Source organism: Portunus trituberculatus, chromosome 40, assembly GCF_017591435.1.
Source record: "Portunus trituberculatus isolate SZX2019 chromosome 40, ASM1759143v1, whole genome shotgun sequence".
NCBI classification, from domain to species: Eukaryota; Metazoa; Arthropoda; class Malacostraca; order Decapoda; family Portunidae; genus Portunus; species Portunus trituberculatus.
This window is the reverse complement of record NC_059294.1, coordinates 14,311,585-14,330,103: the sequence shown is the minus strand read 5'-3', so window position 1 is coordinate 14,330,103 and position 18,519 is coordinate 14,311,585.

Genomic DNA, 18,519 nt, shown 5'->3' with positions numbered 1-18,519 from the left:
ATTATTATCATTATTATTATTATTATTATTATTATTATTATTATTATTATTATTATTATTATTATTATTATTATTATTATTATTATCATTATTATTATTATCATTATTATTATTATTAATCATTATTACTGACACTCATATCACCTTACATTTTCTTTCTTTCTTTTCTTTTTTTTTCTTTTTTTCTTTTTAGTTGTTTGCATTCTTCCCACACTGAATCAGTCCTGCGGCGGCGTCTCTTCACGCCTCCCGGGGCCAGCGAGGCAACACGTCCTCTCGCCTCTTTTTACAGTTTCACACGATTCAACATTTTCATTGGCAGGAATTTCACTTGAACTTTAAAAATTATTCTGCTGTAAACATTTTTCCATTTATTTTTATAACGTAAATAGCAGCATTAGTATTTTCATTTAATTCAGTGAAACCTGATATACTGTTACTGATTTAGATAAAAAGGAAGGGAGCCGCACCTGCATGATGAGGACCCGCTCCGTTACGAACACATGCCAAAAGTTTTCATGACTCACCGCTAGGAAGAAAAAAAAACCACTATGACTTTAATCCCAAATATTATCTCGAATATATTTCTCGTGGCGGAATATATTGTACATGAGCGCCACTGGAACGAGTGTAATGATACAGACTTTATGCCATCACGTCTACAATGAGGCCTAATAAACACCCACCAACTTGATAAATGTGACTCATCGTAATTTCCCGAAAACAATTTTATCGTCTGCACTTTTAATTAACCTTCTAAGCCTCTAATGTATGCAAAAACTAAAGAGAGGCGAACTTATGTGAGGGCTTTTTGTAACAAGACCACGATCATCAGGCCTCGTAAAGCCAGGCACAAGGTAATTACTCTTGGTGCTGCTTGAGACTGGCCCAGCATCCGCTACCACTAGAAGAAGGAAGTCACTGGCGCTGTATTAGGATAACAGGGTGCTGGGTTTTAATAGCCTTGCTCTTCTCCTTCTCCTCCTCCTCCTCCTCCTCCTCCTCCTCCTCCTCCTCCTCCTCCTCCTCCTCCTCCTCCTCCTCCTCCTCCTCCTCCTCCTTCATTCTTTTAGCGTCTCCACCTCTTTCTTTATAAAATATTCTCTTCTTTTTCTTTCTTTCATCACCGTCTACTGTGATGATAGCCATCATCTTCTTTCTTTTAAAGCTTCTTCTTCTTCCTCCTACTGCTCCTCCTCCTCCTCCTCCTTTGTTGAAAGCCATCCTCTTCTTTCTTTTAATGCCTCCTCTTTCCTCCTCATCTGCCTCTTCCCCCTCGTCCTCTTTTGTTGGTGGCCGTCCTCCTCTTCTTTCTTTTAGCTCTTCCTTTCTATCTCTTCTTTCTGCTCCTCCTCCTCCTCTTTTTCCTGTGTTGGTAGCTGTCCTCCTCTTCTTTCGTTTAACTCCTTCTCCTCTTTCTTCTTTTCTCCTTTTAACACTTATTTTTCTTTAACTCTTCTTCCCTTCCCTTCATCTTCATAATCATCACCATTATCGCCAACAGCTGGAACACAAAGAAATGTAAGCGTTTCGTGCCTTCTTTTCTCACATTATGTTTCGTTGCATGAATTTTTCTTTTCTCATCTTCCTCCCTCTCCTCCTCCTCTTCCTCCTCCTCCTCCTCCTCCTCCTCCTCCTCCTCCTCCTCCTCTTCCTCCTCCTCTTCCTCCTCCTCATGTCATCGTCATCGTCATCATCATCACCACTATTTTCATATTCTTTTACTTCTCCTCCACCGAAATTAATCTCTATTGTGGGTGATTTTCGGCCTCAGTTATCCCGGGCGCAGGTGTCCTTTGAGTGGCCGCCAGACGCCCCTCTCGCCTCTCTTCTTTGTCACTGGACGGCTCTCATGTATAAAGCGATTGTAACTTTTTTACCAAGGGCTCAATTTTTCGTCGGTTTTAAAATAAGCTCTCGATATAATCACCTTTGGTACGCTTCGTTTGGGTTTAACTAACTCACTCACTGTTGGGTGAAGGTGTGTGTCTGTGTAGATACGCGTAAAGATGTGTGTGTGTGTGTGTGTGTGTGTGTGTGTGTGTGTGTGTGTGTGTGTGTGTGTGTGTGTGTGTGTGTGTGTGTGTGTGTGTGTGTGTGTGTGTGTGTGTGTGTGTGTGTGTGTGTGTGTGTGTGTGCATGCGTACAGAGTGCTTTAAAGTACTGCGAGTCTTCAAGCTATCTCTGGAATCTTGTTTCTCAAATGGGGTGCTCGCTTAAGGATGGTTTTCTGCCGCCCTAGGGAGAGGAGAGAGTGGCAATACTGTGAGAGGTGGGAGATGGTACGTAAGGCCTTGCAGCGCGCCTGGCACGACGCTTAACGCCGCCTTCCTTCCTTGCACCGCGCAGGCAGGCATTCCCCTCCGGTGCAGTAAATGAAGGGTGCATTTCTGGTATGCAAATGACATAATCACAGGTTTGCGGAACACCTCAGCCTCTGGTAACTCTCTTGTCGATCTGTTAAGAGGCGCTTGTCGGGTGCAGGTGTGGCGGCCATCACGCACCAATCAGCGACAGAGGGAGGAGGCAGGGGTGTCTGTAGGACGGGGGCAGTGGAGGGAGCAGGAGGACCCAACGAACCTTTCCCAAACACATAATCGTACCAACAAAGAACCGCCACTGAACTTCACTTTGATCTTAATCTGCTAAAGAGTGGTCGGGTGTAAAATAAAACTCAAAGCTCTTCAGTTCCCCTTAATAAAGTTAACGTAATGACACTCACTTGACACCGTGGAGTCCTTCGCAAACGGTGTAATTCTTATTTATGCGTTCGGTTATCTCGCAAATTTACGTGAGCAGCGGAGTTCGGGATTTGTTTGTTATTAAGGGGGTCCTTTTCGTTTAAGGAATCCGAATACCAGGTTTGAAATCGATGGTGGTGATGGTGGTGATGGGCGTGGCTGTTGCGGTGAAATACGAGCGATGTGTTGACGGAGTAAAGAGGAGAAAGTCCGGACTATTTGCGGATACGAATAGTGGTGGACGGTGATGATAGCGGCGGTGTTGATAATGGAGGTGGTTGTGGCCACTGTGATGGTAGCGGTGGTTGTGGTTGAGATAGTGATGACTGACGACCCTTGGATTGGTTGGGATAATGGTGGTGGCTGAGAAGGTGATGCTGACGACGGTGATCAGGGTTGTTGCAATAGTTGTGACATTGGCCATCATTACTGCCCATGATGCAAGGGTGGTGGTGATGGTGGTGGCGATGGTGGTTACCCTCGCAAGTGATGTGGGCAGGGTGTGAGTGATGGGGTAATGAGGGATGTGATAGCATTAGTAACAGTGATGATGATGACACTGATGGTGGTGTTGGTGGTGTGAGGAGGCTGAGAATTGAAGCCTGCCTACACACTCTCTCTTAAAAGACTCGTACAGGTTGAAATATCTGTCTATGATTCTCTCTCTCTCTCTCTCTCTCTCTCTCTCTCTCTCTCTCTCTCTCTCTCTCTCTCTCTCTCTCTCTCTCTCTCTCTCTCTCTCTCTTTTCCTAGTAGTGCCTCAGAATGGAATTGATAGGCTGTATATTTTTGTCTGTAATAAACACTTTCTGATTGACTTGTAGATATTGAAATGTCTGCCCCTAATATTCTTCCTCATCTTCCTTCGTATTTACTTATCTTAGTTGCGCCTCTGGTTGCGAGAAGCGAGCTGAAAATGGTGCCTGTAAAATATTTAATGAAGTATTAGTTGTACAAAACAAAAACTAAGAAAATCAAGGCAGATAATGCGTTCGTTGTTTTCCTTTTTTTTTATTTTTATTATTTTTTTTCCTTCCAAGCGATAAGTGAAAGCAGTCCTCACAGATTTTCAAATGTAATTGCTTCTTATTTTTTTTCTTCTTTTTTTTCGCCATTCGAAGCGCGACTGGAATTACCAAGATAGCCACGACTGCCCAGCGCTGCTCCTGATGCTGCAAGAGTCACTGGCTGGGTTTCACAGTCATGTCTATGGAAATCCCATTCTGAACACTCTTTTTCTTATCACTCCATATCAGTTTTTTTCGTCAGCTTGATTACACGGAGGAAATATTACTGAATACAGATCAGTGGAGATATTGATAATCGGCCTCATGTGTTTATGGCATCGTGCTCATCGAAGAGGAAATTGAGAAAGATAAACAAACGGCGCCACAACCAATAAAAGCGAGGACCATTATCTTGCGTTATCAAGTGCGTAGCAAGAGAAAGCTCTGGTACGTGTGTGTGTGTGTGTGTGTGTGTGTGTGTGTGTGTGTGTGTGTGTGTGTGTGTGTGTGTGTGTGTGTGTGTGTGTGTGTGTGTGTGTGTGTGTGTGTGTTTGTGCACGCGCGCTTGTGTGTCTATGATTATAATTAATATCCGTATGCAGTATTAAAGATGGCAATAGTAACAATAGTAATAGTAGTAGTAGTAGTAGTAGTAGTAGTAGTAGTAGTAGTAGTAGTAGTAGTAGTAGTAGTAGTAGTAATGATAATAATAATAGTAATAATAATGATAATAATAATAACAATAACAATAACACTAGTAATAATGGTGGTAGTAGTAGTAATAATAATAATAATAATAATAATAATAATAATAACAACAACAACAACAACAACAACAACAATAATAATAATAATAATAATAAATGGTGTATTCATGTTGGCAGTCATGATGCAGAGAAGTGTGTGTGTGTGTGTGTGTGTGTGTGTGTGTGTGTGTGTATGTTTGAGTGAATGTTTGAACGCATGGGTTTGTCTGCTTGTGTGCTTGTGTTACCGCCGCCACGCTGTGCATTTAGGCTGGTCAGAGCTAATGGGACTTGCCTTGTAGAACCTAAGAGGCATGCAAATTTCTCATGGAATTGTAAAATAAGTTTCAAAAAGTCTTTTGTGACATTTATGAAGGTGTGTGCGTGTGTGTGTGTGTGTGTGTGTGTGTGTGTGTGTGTGTGTGTGTGTGTGTGTGTGTGTGTGTGTGTGTGTGTGTGTGTGTGTGTGTGTGTGTGTGTGTGTGTGTGTGTGTGTGTGTGTGTGTGTGTGTGTGTGTGTGTGTGTGTGTGTGTGTGTGTGTGTGTGTGTGTGTGTGTGTGTGTGTGTGTGTGTGTGTGTGTGTGTGTGTGTGTGTGTGTGTGTGTGTGTGTGTGTGTGTGTGTGTTCGTCTGTCTATCTGTCTGTCTGTCTGTCTGTTTGTGTCTAAAACGTACTGAAAACTGTAACTTAATATAATATATTTTTCAATCATTTATTCTCAATTTTCAACGGTAAGCGGTGATTATTTTTTTTTATTATTATTTCAGAAGTAAATGTTTAGGACACGCGGTAACTCGAGGGATTGGCGACAAAAATGCATACGAGATGAGCAGCAACCGGTTTAGTTGTGTTTCATTTATTTAACACTCTGCACACTGTGGTCCTCAGGCATGCGGCCAAAACTAGGAAGAAAAATACTCAACTTGCATAAACTTGAGCCTCCACTTCATGAATTATTTCCCTTGTTTTGAGATAAATCGCGCTTGAGACATGAGTATATGATTATTAATGATAAAGTGTAGCTCATTCAAACATTTATATTTGTTGTTCATAGTTGAGCATAATTGTGATATGACACACGAGTATTGAATTATGTTTTGTGTGTGCCTTTGTGTACTAATAGTGTTCCCACTGTATTGCATCCGTCCCTTTGAGGGGGTAACAGATGGTCAGTTCCAAGACTACTGCTGGTGTTGAGTGAAGAGGGAGCTCTGAAAGATTAGATGAATTTATAGATAAAGATAATTAGTGGATATACGTAGATAAGTTTGTTTTAAATAAGGATTGCCACGTGTAGGACTTTTTGCTGCTTATATGTTCTTGAGAGCCTCCCAGCACCCACTGTCTGAAAGGCGCATAGAAGCTGTTGTGACTTGTATGCATAACATTCGCCTTCACGTGGTATTCCCGTGTTCTGCCCCTTGTGTGTGTGTGTGTGTGTGTGTGTGTGTGTGTGTGTGTGTGTGTGTGTGTGTGTGTGTGTGTGTGTGTATTATGTGTGTGTGTATGCGTGCGATTCTGAAATTAATTCCTTCACACTGTCATATCTTCCCTCCACTTCCTCCCACCAAATCATTGCTATCTGCCTTCATCCATTTCGTCTTTACCCTCTCCACTCTCCTCCCACAGTTCCTCCTCTATATCTTTCCCAACCATCACTTCACAGTCCACAGTCATAACCACCTCTCTTGCTTTCACCTCAACACTCCTCCACCCCTCCACACTTCAAACACTCCCCTTTTTATACGGCCATCACCATCCCACTCCACCTTCTACTATACTACCTTCCCTACCAACCACTCTACCTCTCCCTCTGCCCTCTCTCTCTGGCATGCCACGCCCTCCTCTTCGGTGCTGCGGTGAAATAGATAATGCTTCTGTTTTATATCTATCGGGGTTCGAATCCCTACTTGGGCTGCTGACATTTATTCACTTGAGTCTCTTCATCCTCCCTTTCTGGATCTTCAGAAAATATGTAGTGAGGGAAGCACCTAAAGAAGGGTATATAAAAGAGCTTTACAGGTAGATACTGGTACAGGTAACTCAGGTACTTTGCCCCAATAAAGAGAGTTAATCCTACCATCCTCGTCCCTCCAGTGATTAAGTAACCGGGGAATTGTACCGCGGCAAGGAACACCTGGCATTTATCACCTCATCTATACCTTTAGCTTCACCTTCTCCTGATGCCACTCCTTGCCCCTTGCCCCTTGCCCATGCCTCTCTCCTGCTGCCTCTGCTGTGCCCCCTACCCCGCCCTCTCCTGTCTTTCCATTACCCTTCTGCATCTGCCTTCACTCATACCCAGCGCTTGCCTGCACGCACACACACACACACACACACACACACACTCTCTCTCTCTCTCTCTCTCTCTCTCTCTCTCTCTCTCTCTCTCTCTCTCTCTCTCTCTCTCTCTCTCTCTCTCTCTCTCTCTCTCTCTCTCTCTCTCTCTCTCTCTCTCTCTCTCTCTCTCTCTCTCTCTCTCGGTCTCCACTATGTCACTCTGAGTTAACGTGAGTGGCCATTAAAGACAAGTGATATGGATCCCCTTCACACCTTCAACCTACAGTGTGTGTGTGTGTGTGTGTGTGTGTGTGTGTGTGTGTGTGTGTGTGTGTGTGTGTGTGTGTGTGCTGTATCATGTCACAACAAAATACTTATGCATGAAAGATACTGCTACTACTATTACTACTACTACTATTAAAATAACAACAACAACAACTACTACTACTACTACTACTACTACTACTACTACTACTACTTCCACCAACACCACCAACACACACACCACCAAACTAAGATATCATCCACCACACACTACACTCGAGAGCAACAACCCAATAAATATCATGCAAAGCAGTAACCCAAATCTGCAACGCCTTCCTGGAAAACACACACACACACACACACACACACACACACACACACACACACACACACACACACACACACACACACACACATATACACACACTGACACCAATCTAGCAATCGTAAAGTCTTCATAACCGGAAACCATCGCCCCTGGAAGCGTGTACTGGGTCAAAGGTCACAGGCGCCGCTAGACACTGACCTCCCGTGTCCTCCTCCGTCGTTCCTCCGCCCCAGGGAACCTCATTAAGGGAGTCAAGGGTCGTACAGCATCCTACCTACGAGTATAGCCTTTCCCAAAACGTGGTTCTATGCTATCTCTCTCTCTCTCTCTCTCTCTCTCTCTCTCTCTCTCTCTCTCTCTCTCTCTCTTGTCTTTTTTTTTTCTCTTTCCGTTTCTCACTTGTAGATTTTCATGTTTTTTTCTTGTTTTTCCTTTCCTCGTGTCTTTTTCCTGTGTTTTTTATTGTTTTTTTTTTTATCAGTATTATCATCTTAATTATCTTTCTTATTTTGATTTTTTTTTTTACATTTTTTTCTCTCCCTCGTTTTCTTAATCTTTCTTTTCTCCACCTTCACCTCTTCTCCTCCAGTCCTCCCTCTTATTTATCTTCTTTTTAATATTCATCATTATCATCTCAATCTTCATTCCTTCTTCCTTCTTTATCTTCTTACTTATACTCTCTACCTCCTCCTCTTCCTCCTCCTCCTCATCATCTTCCTCCCTGTCCTCCTCCTTCTCCCCAGTCACATGCCGGTTGGTGAAGAGGAGGAGGAGGAGGAGGAGTCTAATTCTTATCAGTGTTTTGCATCAAGTCGAGTCCCTCCGGTGCACGCGAGAGAGAGAGAGAGAGAGAGAGAGAGAGAGAGAGAGAGAGAGAGAGAGAGAGAGAGAGAGAGAGTGGATGAGATGAACGGCTGGTTAGTGTGGATGAAATAGTGAAGGAACATGCGTGAAAGGACAAGTGAAGGATTGTGAAGAGGGTGAATAGAAAGATGAACGTGTGTGTGTGTATGTGTGTGTGTGTGTGTGTGTGTGTGTGTGTGTGTGTGTGTGTGTGTGTGTGTGTGTGTGTGTGTGTGTGTGTGTGTGTGTGTGTTGCATATCTATCTTTCCGTCGAGTTATCTTTGGGGAATATTTATGTATGTATGCATGCTTTTGTCTGTCTGTCCGTGTGCCTGTCTGTCTGTACGCAGGATCGTTTTGTTTGCAACCTGCAGTGTGGCCTTCTCTTTGTATTCCGGGAGGGAGTGTGTGAGGAAGTCGTGGAGGTAGCATGTACGACTATATCTTGTTACTACTACTACTTCTACTACTACTACTACTACTACTACTACTACTACTACTACTACTACTATATACTATACTACTACTACATATGGTTGATAGTGTGAGAAAGTCGTGTAGGTAATATTTTAACTATATCTTGTTCCTACTACTACTACGTCCATCTACTACTACTACTACTACTACGATCTAATTGATACGACTTCCTGATAACTACTAATATCTGATAATATCTATATACTGCTTACTACGACAGCATGATAACTACGACTATTTATAACCACTACGACCACTTGTTACGACTACACCTGGAGGGAGAAGAGTTTTCCTGCGTGGTGATGAGTTACCGATGAATATTTACAAGCAAGAGAACAATCGATGTCTATACACGTGGTTGAATACATTATAAACTTAATGTGAGTGGCCGCTGGTTACCACTGCCTTGCCTGGGATGGGCCTGCCTTCCTCTGCCGCCATCCCACCGCCCCCTCCCTTAGTGTGTGTGTGTGTGTGTGTGTGTGTGTGTGTGTGTGTGTGTGTGTGTGTGTGTGTGTGTGTTTCTCTGTTTATATTTGCGTTTATCCATTTTTCATACTTTGTTATCCATTATTTTTCTGTTGTTTTTTGTGTATTTTACATCCTTCAATTTACTGGTTTCGGATTAGCAATATTATCATTGTTTATTTATTTATTTGTTTATTCATTTGTGGTGTATCTATTTATTTATCTATTTTGTGCCATTTTTACATGTGTTCTTTAATATCTTCCATCCATCTCCTTGTACGTGATTTTGGGTCGAATCTCAAGTGACTCGTGTATTTTATCGTAGAATTTTCCGGACAATCATGTATCTCTTGACCCTTGCAATCCATTCTCCCTCTTCATTAGCATCCCATTTTTTTATACTTGCTATTATCCTCCCCCTTGCGACCCTCCCCGCATTCCTCTTCCACCTATCCTGACCACATGTCTATTTATCCTCCACCACGACCGTCACTCTACCTCATCTCATCCAGCATATCCACTGTAACCACCACCACCATTTATATCCAACCCTTCCCTTCCACTATACACCATCCCATCCACCCTCAAGCTTCACCTCCACCGCCCCCACCACCCCTATCACTCCCATCACTCCCATCACCTTGAGCATGAGTCACCCCTCACTCAGCAGCGTGACCTCAAAAGCCTTACCCCCTTCCCTCACCTGTCCCTTAAGCCCTTCAGTACCATGACACTTTTTCATATTTATTCTGGTCACTATTTGGTGATTTCATACAGCTCCAGAAACTTATGTGGGGATTAAGATTGTGAAGATTCCGGCCATTATTTTTTTTCTGACCTCCATAGAGCCTTCTTAATGTAAATAAAATCGTCTAATCACACCCAAAACTAATGGTAGAAATGCGTCCCAGCAGTGAAGGGGTTAAGCCCATCCCTTCCTTGACCTCTAGCATGACACACACACACACACACACACACACACACACACACACACACACACACACACACACACACACACACACACACACACACACACACACACACACACACACACACACACACACACACACATATTCTTCATATTGTCAATCCCTTATCAGCATTAACTCCCCTACAAATAAAAAAAAGATATGTGCTCGTAAATGCTCATCTGAAGACGCATTTTCTGGTACTAAGCGAAGAGCATTAACTCTCTCGCACATTCACCTCTAGGCTAAACCCATATTCAGAAAACACTTTACTCTCTCACTCTTAATAAGACTACTTTGAAAAGCCACAGAGATGATTACCCGTGTTTTCAAGCGTTTCTCTCTCGTTGATTATATAAAAAGCTTCTTAATCCGTCACTAAAACCATAAAAATATCCTTAAAAATCCGTGTAACTCAAACTAGAGCCTTCTGAATGTAGTGAAGGTGCAGGGAGAAGCGTCTCAGAGTATGACCATAAAGGTTGTGAGGGCAAAACATAAGGTAGCAGAACGTGAGTCTTAATAATCCTGTACAGAAATGTTTGACCATCTTACTCCCCTGCTGTTGCTCTGTCCCTGTCTAGCCTCCCTGCTGCTCCTCCTCCCTACCTACGTGTCTCCATCTCTCCTCCTTCCCCTGCCTCCCTCCCTCACTGGTGTCCCTCCTCAGGGGGCCGCTCAGAATACTAAGTCCGCGTGGCTGAGGCGGCCATTGTGTCGCGGAGATGGTGCCTGATACTAACAGAGAGAGAGAGAGAGAGAGAGAGAGAGAGGGAGAGGGAGAGATATTCCGTGTATCCATTTCCTAATTTTCCACGAAGCATTATTTAATTTTCCACATTTCTGAGTAACAATTAGGTTTGGGTTTTTGTGTGCGTGTGTGTATCTCTTGGCTTACTTACTTGCGTGCATACGTGTGAGTGGTGGTTAGGGTGGTGGTAACAGTGGTAGCGGTGGTGGTAGTGGTGGTGGATGGAGCGTAAAATCCATGATAGGTATATGCATGTGAGGAGTTGTTTCCAAGAGGTATTAAGAACTGGTGGTGTTGACAACTGTATCATGGGATCTGTATCTGCCATGTCTTCTTGGAATCTCTCTCTCTCTCTCTCTCTCTCTCTCTCTCTCTCTCTCTCTCTCTCTCTCTCTCTCTCTCTCTCTCTGACCTACACATTTCCTCCTCCCCCTGCTCCCCGCCCTCATCCTTTCCCTCCCGCCAGCAGGAGTGTCACTTCTTACATCATACATATTCGTGCCCTAAAATTAGCTTCTTATTTCACGTCCGGCATAAGGCACTCACTGTTTGGCACTGCTTGGCTCCTGTGCGCTGTGATCAGGACCTCTTCGTTGCTCCTCCTCCTCCTCCTCCTTCTCCCCCCCTTCCTCCACGTCATCCTCTTCCTCCTCCTCCTTGACCCTCTCGCTCACTCATATTACCGCCAGGATGTCGTGAGGGGTTTGCTGTCCTCCTTCATTATTTGTTTGGACGTTAGTGGTGATCGTGATGGTGAAAATGGTGCTAGTGTGTGTGTGTGTGTGTGTGTGTGTGTGTGTGTGTGTGTGTGTGTGTGTGTGTGTGTGTGTGTGTGTGTGTGTGTCATTTCATTTGACATTTACAAAGAACACTCGAATCATGCCTGTCACATCTCTTCGGCAGAAACAAAACATGTATGAATATCCGGCAGTGTTTCCTTTAGTGGCAAGTCTGATGCTGGAGGTGTAAGTGCAAGTTAGAGAGGTTTTATTAACTCCAGACACCTTATGAGAACCTAATCTTGTTTCCTTCTGTTTTCAGCGGCTGTCGAAAGAAAGCGTAAAGAAGTAAGATTGACGCTTTTCAGCCACGCCCGTCAGTCTGATGGTGCATCGAGGCAATTGTCTCTGTTCTGCAGCTCTTTACTCCCAGGAGGCAAGAACGCGGTCACCCAAGCCAGCCACTGCACCAGGAAGGACCAGGAAGGGCAGGTACTTGTATTAAAAATGTTTTTGTTTATGTCCTCATAAGAAGTAATAATTCTAGAAATTACTTGTACATACGAGTGTTTTATATCGAAGTTATTCTGTGCGTGGTGGCAGGTGTGTCGTGGGCAAGATTTTGCCTCGTGTTGCGTTGTGTGATGGTGTAAGTTTATACTCGTCATCTTTTCTCACTGGATGCACTTCAGTGTGTGTGCAGCTCCCACAGAATCATTAGGGAGTGAGCGAATTTTTCTTTGTGTTAGCAGGACGTCTTTGGCAATTAAAATACCTGCCCGTGGCCGTGGGATGCAGTTACTTCTCAATGAAACTTAACCTCGTCAGGTATAGTTAATGTCTGACTAAGCAATTTTGTTGTAATATCCCTTACATTATACGGTCTTAGGAAGCAGTGTTCCCTTGATCATAATGGTATTTATTATGTTCACCAAGAAAACCTCTTACCTAAAATACCGGTCGGGTGCATCCTGAACGATAAACTTAAACAACCATATGACTTACTGACTCATTATTAATTTAAAGTCTGGCCAGTTAAAGTAAGAATTAGTTTATGTAATTATGTGATGGAAAATATTTTGCAGTTTGTTGCTGAGATTGTTTTTATTTTTGTTTTGTTTTTTCGTTTTATCATTTTTATTTTTCTTATTTATAAGTTTTTCTCTTCTTATTCACTGAGATGGCGCAGGTAGGCACGGGTCACGGCCATCATGCTGCTTTTCTGTATTTGTAGAAGAGTATCAATGTGAACGTAAATACGAAAAAAGACCAAATACAAATTCCGTCCATAAACAAGAGCTTTTTTGTCACCTTTACGTTTCTCTCTGCGCCGCCTAGCATATTCATTTCCCTTCCCTATGGGTTTAATTTGTGTTTCTCTTCTGACCTGAAGGAGAAATATTGGAAAAAATAACGAAAAAAAAGTTTTTTTAACATTTCTCGTCATGTTTGGCCGAACAGACCTGCTCCTGGATAACTGAACTCAAGATGGCCCCTGAAGTCACACGCTGTTTTCTTTCCTGCTCTTCTCTTGTTCACATTATTGTTTTCTTCTCTTTCTCTTCTTCTTCTTCTTCCTCCTCCTCCTCCTCCTCCTCTTCCTTCCTCCTCCTCCTCCTCCTAAAGAAAGCAAGCAAACTACAGTAAATACATCAGCTTGGTTTGGATCCTTTGTTAATTTAAGTTGTGGGAGAAAAAATATTTTTACCTTTATCAATCATTTCACATCTTGGCGCGTCGTTTTTTCGTGTTCAAGAGTGAGCATGGATGGGGCAGTGCTGCATCATCTGTCATGGTCTGGTGTGCTGCATGTGTGTGCCAGTCTGGTCAGCTCTCAGGGAGTGATGTTCACACTTGATTTTGTGGGTTTAGAATTGATGTAGATTATGGTTTTATTACGGCCAGTATGTTGATCTTGTGTGTGTGTGTGTGTGTGTGTGTGTGTGTGTGTGTGTGTGTGTGTGTGTGTGTGTGTGTGTGTGTTTCTTTTGATGAAAATAAGATGAACGAACAGAAATTTATCAATAGATATGGACATTTGCAGCACGTCGCAGATTTGATTCCTGTCCAGCGAAATAGACTAAGCTGCATCAAGAGACATAAGAGTGTACAAGGACTGCTGTCGGGTTCTTATAAAGGTATAAGATTTTGCTGGGATTATTACTGATACTCTCAACTCTATTACAAAACCCAACCCATCTCCCGGGATTGTGCCGTGTTCACATTTTCCAGTTTTTGTGATTACCTTCTACATTCAAACAACATGGCTGAGGCACAGAAATGGCGCTATTTGCTAAGGGCTTCAATTAACCATCTTTACCGACGAAGTGTGACATTAGACTGAAACGAAAGATTAAGTCAGAGTGAGATAGAGAGACAAAAGAGATGGGTGGGGGGAGAGGAAGTGGGGAAAATGACCAGGTGCCTGAAAGGACAACACAGACATTATTATGACCACCCCCCATCCCCTTCGCGGCGCGTCATCAGCAGCAACAGCGACAGTTAAGGCGGCGGAAAGTGAGTGTGCCGCGTGGCGATACAGTCTCCTTCTTGCCCTGATCTGGTAATTATACAGCGCTTCCCTGCCAAAGTATTGCCAGCCCCGCGTGTTACCTGTGTTCACCTGGGCCTCAATTAAGTAGCTCCGGTCTTACCTGTTTGTTCTGGCGTGTTCCATCGCGGTAATTGTGAGTTACTGACGCCGTCTGGCTGCAGGAAGGAGCCACGGGAACTGAATTTCGTTTGTTCCATACTTGTGGTTTAAACAAGACTGCAGCTTAATGTCAAAGTGCAAAGACGTGTGTACCAGTGTGTGTGTGTGTGTGTGTGTGTGTGTGTGTGTGTGTGTGTGTGTGTGTGTGTGTGTGTGTGTGTGTGTGTGTTTCACTGTTTGATCTGCTGCAGTCTCTGACGAGACAGCCAGACGTTACCCTACGGAACGAGCTCAGAGCTCATTATTTCCGATCTTCGGATAGGCCTGAGACCAGGCACACACCACACACCGGGACAACAAGATCACAACTCATCGATTTACATCCCGTACCTACTCACTGCTAGGTGAACAAGGGCTACACGTGAAAGGAGACACACCCAAATATCTCCACCCTGCCGGGGAATCGAACCCAGGTCCTCTGTGTGTGTGTGTGTGTGTGTGTGTGTGTGTGTGTGTGTGTGTGTGTGTGTGTGTGTGTGTGTGTGTGTGTGTGTGTGTGTGTGTGTGTGTGTGTGTGTGTGTGTGTGTGTGTGTGTGTGTGTGTGTGTGTGTGTGTGTGTGTGTGTGTGTGTGTGTGTGTGTGTGTGTGTGTGTGTGTGTGTGTGTGTGTGTGTGTGTGAAAATTAATATGACAGATTTGTTGATAATTATAATGGCAGGTGAAGCTTAACCTTGATATATTTCATACCGATAATAACATTACTGACTCTCAGCATGGCTGCTCTCCTGATAGGAAGCAGCCCGGAAAGCTGCGATAAATTGGAGGTTATCGCTTCTGGAATGGATGAGAAAAACGAACTCCTGTGCTCGGAACTGTTTGCTTACAGTCTTCGTGACCAAAGAATGGCAGGAACCTGGAAAACCTGACTACTGCAGCTTGTGTGTGTGTGTGTGTGTGTGTGTGTGTGTGTGTGTGTGTGTGTGTGTGTGTGTGTGTGTGTGTGTGTGTGTGTGTGTGTGTGTGTGTGTGTGTGTGTGTGTGTGTGTGTGTGTGTGTGTGTGTGTGTGTGTGTGTGTGTGTGTGTGTGTGTGTGTGTGTATATATATATATATATATATATATATATATATATATATATATATATATATATATATATATATATATATATATATATATATATATATATATATATATATATATATATATATATATATATATATATATATATATATATATATATATATATATATATATATATATATATATATATATATATATATATATATATATATATATATATATATATATATATATATATATATATATATATATATATATATATATATATATATATATATATATATATATATATATATATATATATATATATATATATATATATATATATATATATATATATATAGATAGATAGATAGATAGATAGATAGATAGATAAAATAGATAGATAGATATAGATATAGATATAGATACACACACATACAAGGCAAGCCATGAGCCGCAACAAGACAAACAGCTGAACTAAGAGAATCAAACCCGCCACTCTCTAAGTTCATCCGCCGCCGCAATAACGCCGTAATGAAAGGTTCAAGTTGCCCTCATGTCATTCACACCGCGGCTTCCCTCGCGGCTTCCAGTAATGAAAGATTGAGGCGGTGCTGGTGTATCCTCAGTTTCCACAGCACTTACCTCAACACACATGCATCGTCTCGCCTCGGCCCGCCCACCCACTATCAGGCCATGCTTGTAATAAATACATGCACATAGATCAGCTGCGATAATTTCATCGTTATGCTTGCTTAGTATAGTTAGTGATACTTAACTTTACATTATAGAAGTAAGCTCAAAGATAAAGTGTATGATTTGTATATCGTGTGTCAAGGCACCTGATTACGTGAGGGTGGTCAGGTAGGTAATGGATTTCAAAGCAGGTGGCGGAGGCAAGCGAATCTATATTATCGAACTTTTATGTTGGTCTTGCTTCAGAAAATCCATCCAAGTTTTACAGGTGAATAAACTATTGTTGCCATCTGTAGACACCCCCTGACCACCTGGATGACCTGGAGCCGGCAAAAGAGGTGTCAACCTATTGCTCACAGCAACATGAGTGGATGTATAGGTCCCCGCTGGCCAGCATTCATTACAAAATGTAGGGACACAGGATAAACGCACAGGTGGTCAAAGGGCCAAAGGTTAAGAGTTCAGTTAGCCAGAGGGTGAATAATGCAGGTGCTGAGATTGCCACTTGATAAATTAAGTTAAATGTCTGTGTTGCTTCAGAGCCATAGAGCAGATGTGCAGCGATTACTCTTGGTATAGGAGCTAAGGCGATCAGGGAAACACCATATAGCACAGCGGAGTCAAGATAGACGAGGGAGCGAGACAGAAGCCCACAGATGTTCGCCTTATAACAGCAGCAAGTCGAGCAGCATCATTGAACTTTCCCTGTTTTTATGGGGCGCGATTGAGGGTTCCCGCAAGGAGAAGAAGGAAGAGAAGATAGCGCTGGGAGCTGCAGGAATAAGATGAAGAAGAGCAAGCAGATAGTGGTAAAGTTGCACAGAGGGAAGAAAGACGAAGATGAGATATACATACAAAGAGAAGCAGGAGGCATGGGAGAAGGAAAGAAGAAGAGGATAAAAGAAGAAAAAAAAAAGGAAAAAATATGGGGAAGAAGCAGGTACAGGAAGAAAATGAACGCCAAAAGAATGTAGAATTTAGTATCAAGACAAAGATAATTATGATGAGGGAAGACAGCAGAAGGACGGGAGCTGCGCGCACGAAAAAAATAAGAACAGCAAATGCAGGAGGAGGAGGAGTCAAATTAATCAATAAAAGTAGAGACGGAGAGAAGAAAAAGGCGATAATGCAATAATTGATAATGACGATGTGGCAGAGAAGAGAAATCAAAAGAAGAAAAAGACGAAGAAGCAGAGGAATAGTGGTAGAAGGTGGAGGAAGAGAAGGAGGAGGAGGAGGAGGAAGAGGAGGAGGAGGAGGAGGAGAAGAAGAAGGAGGAGGAGCAAGAGGAAGAAGAGGAAGAATAGAAGGGCGGCAGCATCAGTGAGGTGAAGGGTCGCGTTCAGGGATGACTCTGCTATTTCATGATTTACTGGAGTCTATTTTTCCCTACCACGTAAATATAAGCTGAAGGTTGTACTGCTTGCCTTCGCCTTTCCTTTGCTACCTCCACCCCTCATTGCCACCAACCTTTTCCTTCTCTTCTTTCTTGTCCTCCTTTCTCATCAATTCCTTTTCACTCTTCCCTTTCTCCTCTACTCCCCTCACCCAAACGCACCCCAGTCTTCTTTTTCTTAACATTTAATCTATTCTCATCTGTTATATATCTTATCTTCTCCTTTCTTCTTTCTCAATTCCTTTCTCCATCATCTCGTCCTTCCCGTTCTCTTTCCCTTCCCTTCCATTCATCCTTACCCAAAGAAAACGTAAATAAGAAAGTCGGAGCGCTTTCCTTCTTCCCTGCCTTTAATTTCAAACCGAAGGCTCTGCCGGGAAAAATTACGCTGAGAAGGATTGTAGACCCGTTCACTTTTCTTTCTTTTTTTTTCGGAGGGGGAGGAGGATGGTGCAGAGGTTGTGGTGGAGGTCTGTGGTGGCCTCATGTATTTCTCGACTCCTTTTTTTCATAATCACCCGTAGGGATCGACAGAGGAGAAGGAGGAGGAGGAGCAGAAGTAGGGAAAAAAATATATATGTACTTGCATAACTGGGCTACCGGATTTGGGATGAGTGCATCTTGGCTTCTTGACTTGACGGTAGAGAATTAGCTAGTGGTGGAATCGTGTCTCTCTCTCTCTCTCTCTCTCTCTCTCTCTCTCTCTCTCTCTCTCTCTCTCTCTCTCTCTCTCTCTCTCTCTCTCTCTCTTTTTTTTTTTTTTTTTTATTTAAACATAATTTATACAGAAGAACATGTACCCAAAGGCGCACTGTCGTGTGCTACCTATTCTAAGGGTACTACAATCTATTTCTCTACAATATTTACAAGACTTAAAAATAGAAAATATACAAGATGGTCAGCATGTAAATGGAGCACTGTTCTTTTCACTTCACTAGCACTATTCACGCACTGCACTACACTGAGTGTCACGTCACAAAGAGTGTCAGAGGAGTTGGCAGTGTCTGTCTCCACTTATGTGCCATCAGTTTGACACTGTGTGTGTTCATCTCCTGGACGTGAGGCACCGCGGCCGTGAACAAGTTCCACATCCTGGAGACGCGTCCTGCGAAGGTGC